The sequence below is a fragment of the Rutidosis leptorrhynchoides genome, chromosome 3 (assembly GCF_046630445.1).
Source record: "Rutidosis leptorrhynchoides isolate AG116_Rl617_1_P2 chromosome 3, CSIRO_AGI_Rlap_v1, whole genome shotgun sequence".
Taxonomy (NCBI): Eukaryota; Viridiplantae; Streptophyta; class Magnoliopsida; order Asterales; family Asteraceae; genus Rutidosis; species Rutidosis leptorrhynchoides.
Genome location: NC_092335.1, coordinates 541,520,885 through 541,528,970, shown reverse-complemented (window position 1 = coordinate 541,528,970; position 8,086 = coordinate 541,520,885). Strand labels below are relative to the sequence as shown.

At 30.9% G+C, this 8,086-nt stretch overlaps 1 non-coding gene across 1 annotated transcript; it reads right to left on the bottom strand.

Moving 5' to 3' along the window:
• Positions 1 to 6,466: 6,466 nt before the first annotated feature.
• Positions 6,467 to 6,573, bottom strand: LOC139903554 (small nucleolar RNA R71). The gene has a single exon (XR_011778367.1). It is a non-coding gene; the product is annotated as a small nucleolar RNA R71 (small nucleolar RNA).
• Between the last annotated feature and the right edge of the window lie 1,513 nt (positions 6,574 to 8,086).

Genomic DNA, 8,086 nt, shown 5'->3' with positions numbered 1-8,086 from the left:
GAGAACGACTCTATATGAGACGTTTTATTGAGTTTTGCAGCGGAAGATAAATAGATTACATTGTATTTAATGAACAACGCATTAAATGTATTTAATTGATATGATATGAAATGAAGACTCCAAGCATGGCAAGCAAACATTATCAAAGCAGCAGATATACAGCGGAAACAATATTTAAGTACCTGAGAATAAACATGCTTAAAAAGTCAACACTAGGTTGAGTGAGTTCATAGGTTTGTCATAAATAATGATTTTAGTAATAGTGTTAGACCACAAGATTTTTGTTCATGAGCTTGGTCTCGCAGGGACCAATTAGTAGATCTCGCAGATTCAAAAGTTGTTCATAAAGTTGGTCTCATAGGGACCAAAAAGTAGATCACACAGATCCAAAAGTTATTCATAAGCTTGGTCTCACATGGACCAATTAGTAGATCACGCAGATCTAAAAGTTATTCATAAGCTTGGTCTCGCAGGGACCAATTAGTAGATCACATAGATCCAAAAGTTGTTCATATGTTTGGTCTCACATGGACCAATTAGTAGATCACACAGATCCAAAAGTTGTTCAAAGTTTGCCCCAAAGACAAGTTGTGTTTATACTTGTCGGTTAGGGACTTAGTCGGACATAGCCGGGTATAGCATAGTTTAATAGTTGGTACTTGTGTCTAGCGTGTAAAACAGTTATAAAAGTTGCATATGTATTATCCGCCCAAAAATATATGAAAAGGGAGCTATGAAGACTCACGATACGATACGATAGTTTGTAGTAAATATGTGTATGATGGCACTGAACAAGTGCAGAGTTGTCCTCGGATTCACGAACCTTAATGCTTTTTCCCAAAAAAAATCCCACAGACGGGACTCGAATCCATGACCTCTCGCTAACCCGAACGCCCCTTAAACCATTGATCCGTCTTCTGTTTTTCTGATTTAATCAGATACTAAATATATATAACCCGTTTTTGTTGCTATGCTTCTTCTTCATATAACAGACAGACCGAGGATTAATCACAACCATAACAACTTAAACTAAAACTCGATGTATGATTGAAATGGAGACATATACGAATAGAGTGAGGGTGTTTTTGATCACAGGAAGAGAAAAGGACGGAAAAAAATTTAAACAGACAGCAGTAACAGCGACGTGATGAACCCATATTAACTCAAACCTCAAAATCATTATCTGGAACGTTTTAGATCATGAATCCTAAATGAAATATGCTCTAAATCCTTCCTGGAAACTTTCTCAACCCTTAATTTTAACAGAAACGACTTCTATAACTCCAATTTGATCTTAGAACACCCAGTTGACTTTTTATGTGAAAACTTTGACTCTAAAATTTGAATTCAATATCGAAAATTGGAGATTTAAACTTTGCAGATAGTTTAAATACCTGATTCCTAAGACAACTACGTTTATAGATTTTTAAATTGAATACGAAATCGAGGTTTTGAATTTTTGAGCAAGAACAGGGGTTATCGGTTTTAAAAAAAATATATACTTCTGTTTTATATCAATGCAGATAGAATAAATATAGATAATGAATACTGAATGATTCTTCAAGGATTATTTTTATAATTCATAAAGGTGTCGACATGATTCAAAGTCAAGAACTGGAGGAACAATTAAATAAAAAATAAAAATAATAAAACGGATACGGTTAAATTAAATAATAAAAAATAGATTTCTAAAAAAAAACAGGTTTAGTCAACAAGAGCAGATTACTATCTTAAAAAAAATAAAAGCAGTTCACGATCTAAAAAATATAAAAGCAGGTACCCTTTATTTGACTTTTAAATTTATTTATATATATATATATATATATATATATATATATATATATATATATATATATATATATATATATATATATATATATATATATATATATATATATATATATATATATTAATAATTAATAGTAATAATAATAATAATAATAATAATAATAATAATAATAATAATAATAATACTAATAATAACAATTATATTAATAATAATACTTTTAATATTATTAAGAGTAATAAAAATACTAATAATAATATAAATGATAATGATAATAATAATTTAATAATAATGTAAATAATAATAATAATTATATTAATGAAAATTTTAATAAGTTGTTTTATAATGGTAATAATAATATTAATATTAATACTAATGATATTTCATTATATTAATATAAATGTTAAGTACTAATACTAATACTCATAATATTAATAATATATTAGTAATTATATTAGTGATAACGATAATTATTAATAATAATAATTATAATATTGATAATAATAATGATTGTAAATGATGTATATACACACACATATATATTTACATATCTTTTTATAACCGGTTGTTCGTGAATCGTCAGAAACAAATCGAAGTTAAATGAAATCATATATAGATTTTTGTTTAAATTTTGTCAAAAAATTTCGGGTTGTCATATCACCTGAGAATAAACATGTTTTAAACGTCAACAAAAATGTTGGTGAGTTATAGGTTTAGCCTATATATTTATCAAATCATAATAATAGACCACAAGTTTTTCATTTCCATTTCTCAAGAACATGCAAGCATAAAAATTATTCATATGGTGAACATCTGGTAACCGACATTAACAAGATGCATATAAGAATATCCCCATCATTCTGGGACATCCTTCGAACATGATAAAAAAACTCGAAGTACTAAAGCATCCGCAACCATGGATGGGGTTTGTTAGGCCCAATATATCTATCTTTAGGATTCGCGTCAATTAGGGGCCAGTTCCCTAATTCTTAGGCTACCAAGCAAAATGGGGCATATTCGGCTTCGATCATTCACCCATAGAATGTAGTTTCGATTACTTGTGTCTATTTCATAAAACATTTATAAAACTACATGTATTCTCATTTCAAAAATATTAGATTTTAAAAGTGGGACTATAACTCACTTTCACAGAGTTTTATTTCGTCGGAAATTAAGACTTGGCCACGGATCGATTCACGAACCTATAACAAATATATATATATATATATATATATATATATATATATATATATATATATATATATATATATATATATATATATATATATATATATATATATATATATATATATATATATCAAAGTATGATCGAAATATATTCACAAAATTTTTCATTACATTTTAATGAATTAAGTTTGTTAAGTTAGCAGTCTAACGTTAGTATTCTACAACTAGTTGTCCACAGTTAGATGTACAGAAATAAATCAATATAAATTATCTCGAATCAATCCACGACCTAGTGTATACAAGTCTCAGGCTAGATCACAACTCAAAGTATATATATTATTTTGGAATCAACCTCAACCATGTATAGCAAACTCAAACATTACTGCATATAGAGTGTCTATGGTTGTTCCGATATATAAATATAGATGGGTCGATATGATATGTCAAAACATTGTATACGTGTCTATGGTATCCCAAGATTACATAATATATGTTAGAATACATGTATAATACAATATAAGTTAGTTAAGTTATGATTTGTATAGATTTGTTACAAATTTTACGTAGCTACAACAAGTAAAAATATCCAATTTTGTTTTACCCATAATTTCTTCGTTTTAAATCCGTTTTGAGTGATTCAAGTTGCTATGGTTTCATAATGAACTGAAATTTATGAAACTAAATAGAAAAAGTATAAGTTTATAGTCGGAAATACAGGTTAAAAGTCAATATTGTAAGAGGTAGTCATTTCAGTCGAAAGAACGACGTCTTGATGACCATTTTGAAAAATTATTTCCACTTTGAGTTTAACCATGATTTTTGGATATACTTTCATGTTCATAAGAAAAATCATTTTCCCAGAAGATCAACTTTTAAATCAAAGTTTATCATAGTTTTTAATTATCAAACCCAAAACAGCCCGCGGTGTTACTACGACGGCGTATGTCCAGTTTTACGGTGTTCTTCTTGTTTCCAGGTTTTAAATCATTAAGTTAGCATATCATATAGATATAGAACATGTGTTTAGTTGATTTTAAAAGTTAAGTTAGAAGGATTAACTTTGTTTGCGAACAAGTTTAGAATTAACTAAACTATGTTCTAGTGATTACAAGTTTAAATCTTCGAATAAGATAGTTATATATATATATATATATATATATATATATATATATATATATATATATATATATATATATATATATATATATATATATATATATATATATATATATATATATATTTGAATCGAATGATGTTATGAACATCATTACTACCTCAAGTTTAGTAGGTAAACCTACTGAAAGTGAAAAAAATTGATCTAGCTTCAAAGGATTCTTAGATGACTAGAAAGTTCTTGAAGTAGAATCATGACACGAAAACAAGTTCAAGTAAGATTTCCACTCGAAATAAGATTGTTATAGTTATAGAAATTGAACCAAAGTTTGAATATGAGTATTACCTTGAATTAGAGAGATAACCTACTATAAATTACAAAGGTTTCTTGATCCAAGATGATTGTTTGGAATGGATTAGAAAGCTTGGAAGTAGACTTGCAAACTTGAAAGTGTTCTTGAAGTTTTTTTGAGTAGTTGTTTTGTATGTTGATCTAGGTTACCTAGATTGAGCTAGATTATGAAGGAAATGATGAAGAACACTTAGAACACTAAGAGATTAATTGATAGAGAGTAATTTGATGCATAAAAATGGAAATCAAAGTGTGTTTGTGTGCTTCCTCTTTCACGTGAATATGGGATGGCATATAAGGTCACATTAGTTTGTAATTTTGTTAGATATTTCATGCTAGATGTTAAATGATGGTTCCCACATGGTTAGGTGACTCACAAGGGCTACTAAGAGCTGATAATTGAAGTGTATATACTAATAGTAAATACATTTAGAAGCTGGGTATTGTACGAGTATGAATACAGGTGCATACGAGTAGAATTGTTGATGAAAATGAACGAGGATGTAATTGTAAGCATTTTTTATAAGTAGAAGTACTTTGATATGTGTCTTGAAGTCTTTCAAAAGTGTATGAATACATCTTAAAACACTACATGTATATACATTTTAACTGAGTCGTTAAGTCATCGTTAGTCGTTACATGTAAGTGTTGTTTTAGAACCTTTAAGTTAACGATCTCATTTAATGTGTTAACCCATTGTTTATTATATCTAATGAGATGTTAATTTATTACATTATCATGATATTATGATGTATGAATATATCTTAATATGATATATATACATTAAAATGTCGTTACAACGATAATCGTTACATATATGTCTCGTTTCGAAATCCTTAAGTTAGTAGTCTTGTTTTTACATATGTAGTTCATTGTTATCACACTTAATGATATATTTAATTAACATTTCATCATGTTAAATATAGTGTAACAATATCTTAATATGATACATATGTATTTAGTAAGACGTTGTTATAACGATAATCGTTATATATATATATATATATATATATATCATTTCGACTTTCTTAACTTAGTAGTCTCATTTTTATGTATATAACTCATTGTTAATATACCTAATGAGATACTTACTTATCATAATATCATGTTAAATATATATATATATATCCATATTTATATCATCATATAGTTTTTACAAGTTTTAACGTTCGTGAATCGCCGGTCAATTTGGGTGGTCAAATGTCTACATGAAACTCATTTCAAATAATCAAGTCTTAACAAGTTTGATTGATTAACATGTTGGAAACATTTAATCATGCAAATATAGTTTTCATTTAATATATATAATCATGGAAAAGTTCGGGTCACTACACTAGTCTTGGATACCAAATTGTGTTTAAACCTAATCTTCATCACTATTGAATAAGCTCCGTTTCAAATTCGACCGCTCTAGGAACGACCCTAGGTCATATTTGTCCTTGCTAACCCATAAAAAAGAATAATAGATTTAGGCCCAGCATATATAAATTAAACAATCAACTTCTTCTGTTTATATCCCGAATTGACGTTTTGCGACCTAACGACACCGCATAAATAAACCGTACGATTTGGGCATATCATAGGTAGTAGTAAATTTTTGGCGCCGCTGCCGGGGAGCGGTAGTACGATTTGGAGCCAGTTTAGATTAGTTAGTTTTTAAGAGACCCTTTTGACTGAGACTAGCTTTTTCATAAGTTACTAGTTTACCGTAGTTAGGTTAGATAATATTAGCTTAATTTAGATTAACTAAAATGTTTAAAATGGACTTCCTTATTAGTGAACCTTTAGGATGGTTTAACCTACTTAGACCGCTAAGAATTCTTCTGACACATCCTTTCTTCTATCCAATATCATACATTTTACCCATCCGACGAGATCCACACTTACGTGCCGATAGTTTGATGATGGCCGCACGCATCACTCTCGCTGACATCACCAAACCCTCGTTAGAAGGAAGAGGAGGACCGATACTCTATCCAGAACTTAACGAAGCATCTTTTATGCTTAAGCATGACATAAAACAAATCAGACTTAGGAATGATATCGTAAACTTTCAACAAGCCTACGATGAATCACTCTACACTGCATGGGAAAGATTCAAACACTTGCTTCAAAGATGCCCGAATCACCGTCTTGAGAGCTCTGTTCAAATTTTGACCTTCTACGAAGGTCTGAATCAGAACAACAAGTCTACTCTTGATGCTGTTTCTCGAGGAGATAAGTATACACCATCACGATTGAAACACGGAAGAGCACATTTCATCAGCAACATCGCTTTCCGCCTCCAATCCTATCGAAAATAAAACCATTAAATTTTTCTCGGGCCATATAGAAAACCTCACCAAAGAAGTCGGAGAGCTAAGGAAACTCCTGCAACATGTGTCTCAAGTGCAATTATGCCAGAATTGTACTGACCCACATCCTACCAAGGTATACGAGGCTGAATGTGAGGACTCTATTGCCTACTCTGATAAGATCCTAGCTCATCCACACAGCCAACCCACCAAACCCACCACCCTATCAGAGACAAGTCCAGACGATGTCCTACTATGAATCATCAAAATGATCACAGCAAGACAAGATGAAACTGACTTAGTCATGACTAATCACTTGAGTAGTCTTGAAAATCAAATAAGCCAGCTAAATCAACGTCTCGATTCTCTAGGTTGTCCTAAAAATGACTCAAAGGTGGCACATAGCCAACCTTCAATTTATTCTAAGGAGAAAAAACTAACTAATACACGTTCGCTGACCTTAGTGCCATTCCATTCCCGGGCCGTCTCAAGCAAAGACATAACAAGATGAAATCTTTCAAGCTTGACGGTAAATTTTTGGACACTGTGTCTAAAAATCCTCATAGTAATTAAGAAGTATTTTAGGAAACTCCTATCAACCAAGGATAAGGTACCCAAAGTACCCAATGTCCCGCTGAACGCGGATTGTTCAGCCATTCTCTTAAATACTCTTCCTGGAAAACTAGGGGATACCGGACGATTTACCCTTCCTTGTTCTATCTACCAATCTGGTACTATCTATTCTCTTGCTGACCTTAGTGCCAGCATCAATATCATGCCATACTCACTGTTCCAGAGACTCAAAATTGGAAATCTTAACCTTACCAAAATGAGCATCCAGATAGCTGACCAATCCACTATATATCCTAAGGGAATAGCTGAGAACGTCATGGTTAAGGTCGACAAATTCCTCTTTCCGACTGACTTTGTGGTCATGGACTATAAAGAAAACATGAAAACCCCTATCATCTTAGGAAGGCCTTTCATGAATACAGCCAAAGCGATCATTGATGTTTATTCACGGACTATCACCTTGAGAGCCCGTGGAGAAGAAGACACTTTCATGATCGATGAGTTTGTATGTCCTTCTGATGGGAACGCCGAAGTAAATACCATCTTGATGTGTGCAGCGGTGTATATGAAATACTATTATTTTTACTACGAAATACGATGCAAATTACATAAGTTTTAATTATTTATTTACAAATGGGATATACCTAAACTATGCTATAACACTATAGGCTGTATACCTAATCGTAGAGTAGTATAGTTTTTAGTAAGTCCGGTTCGTTCCACAGGGAGCTGGCTTATTTTACACTATATTTTTATATAACTATATATGTACAAAATATA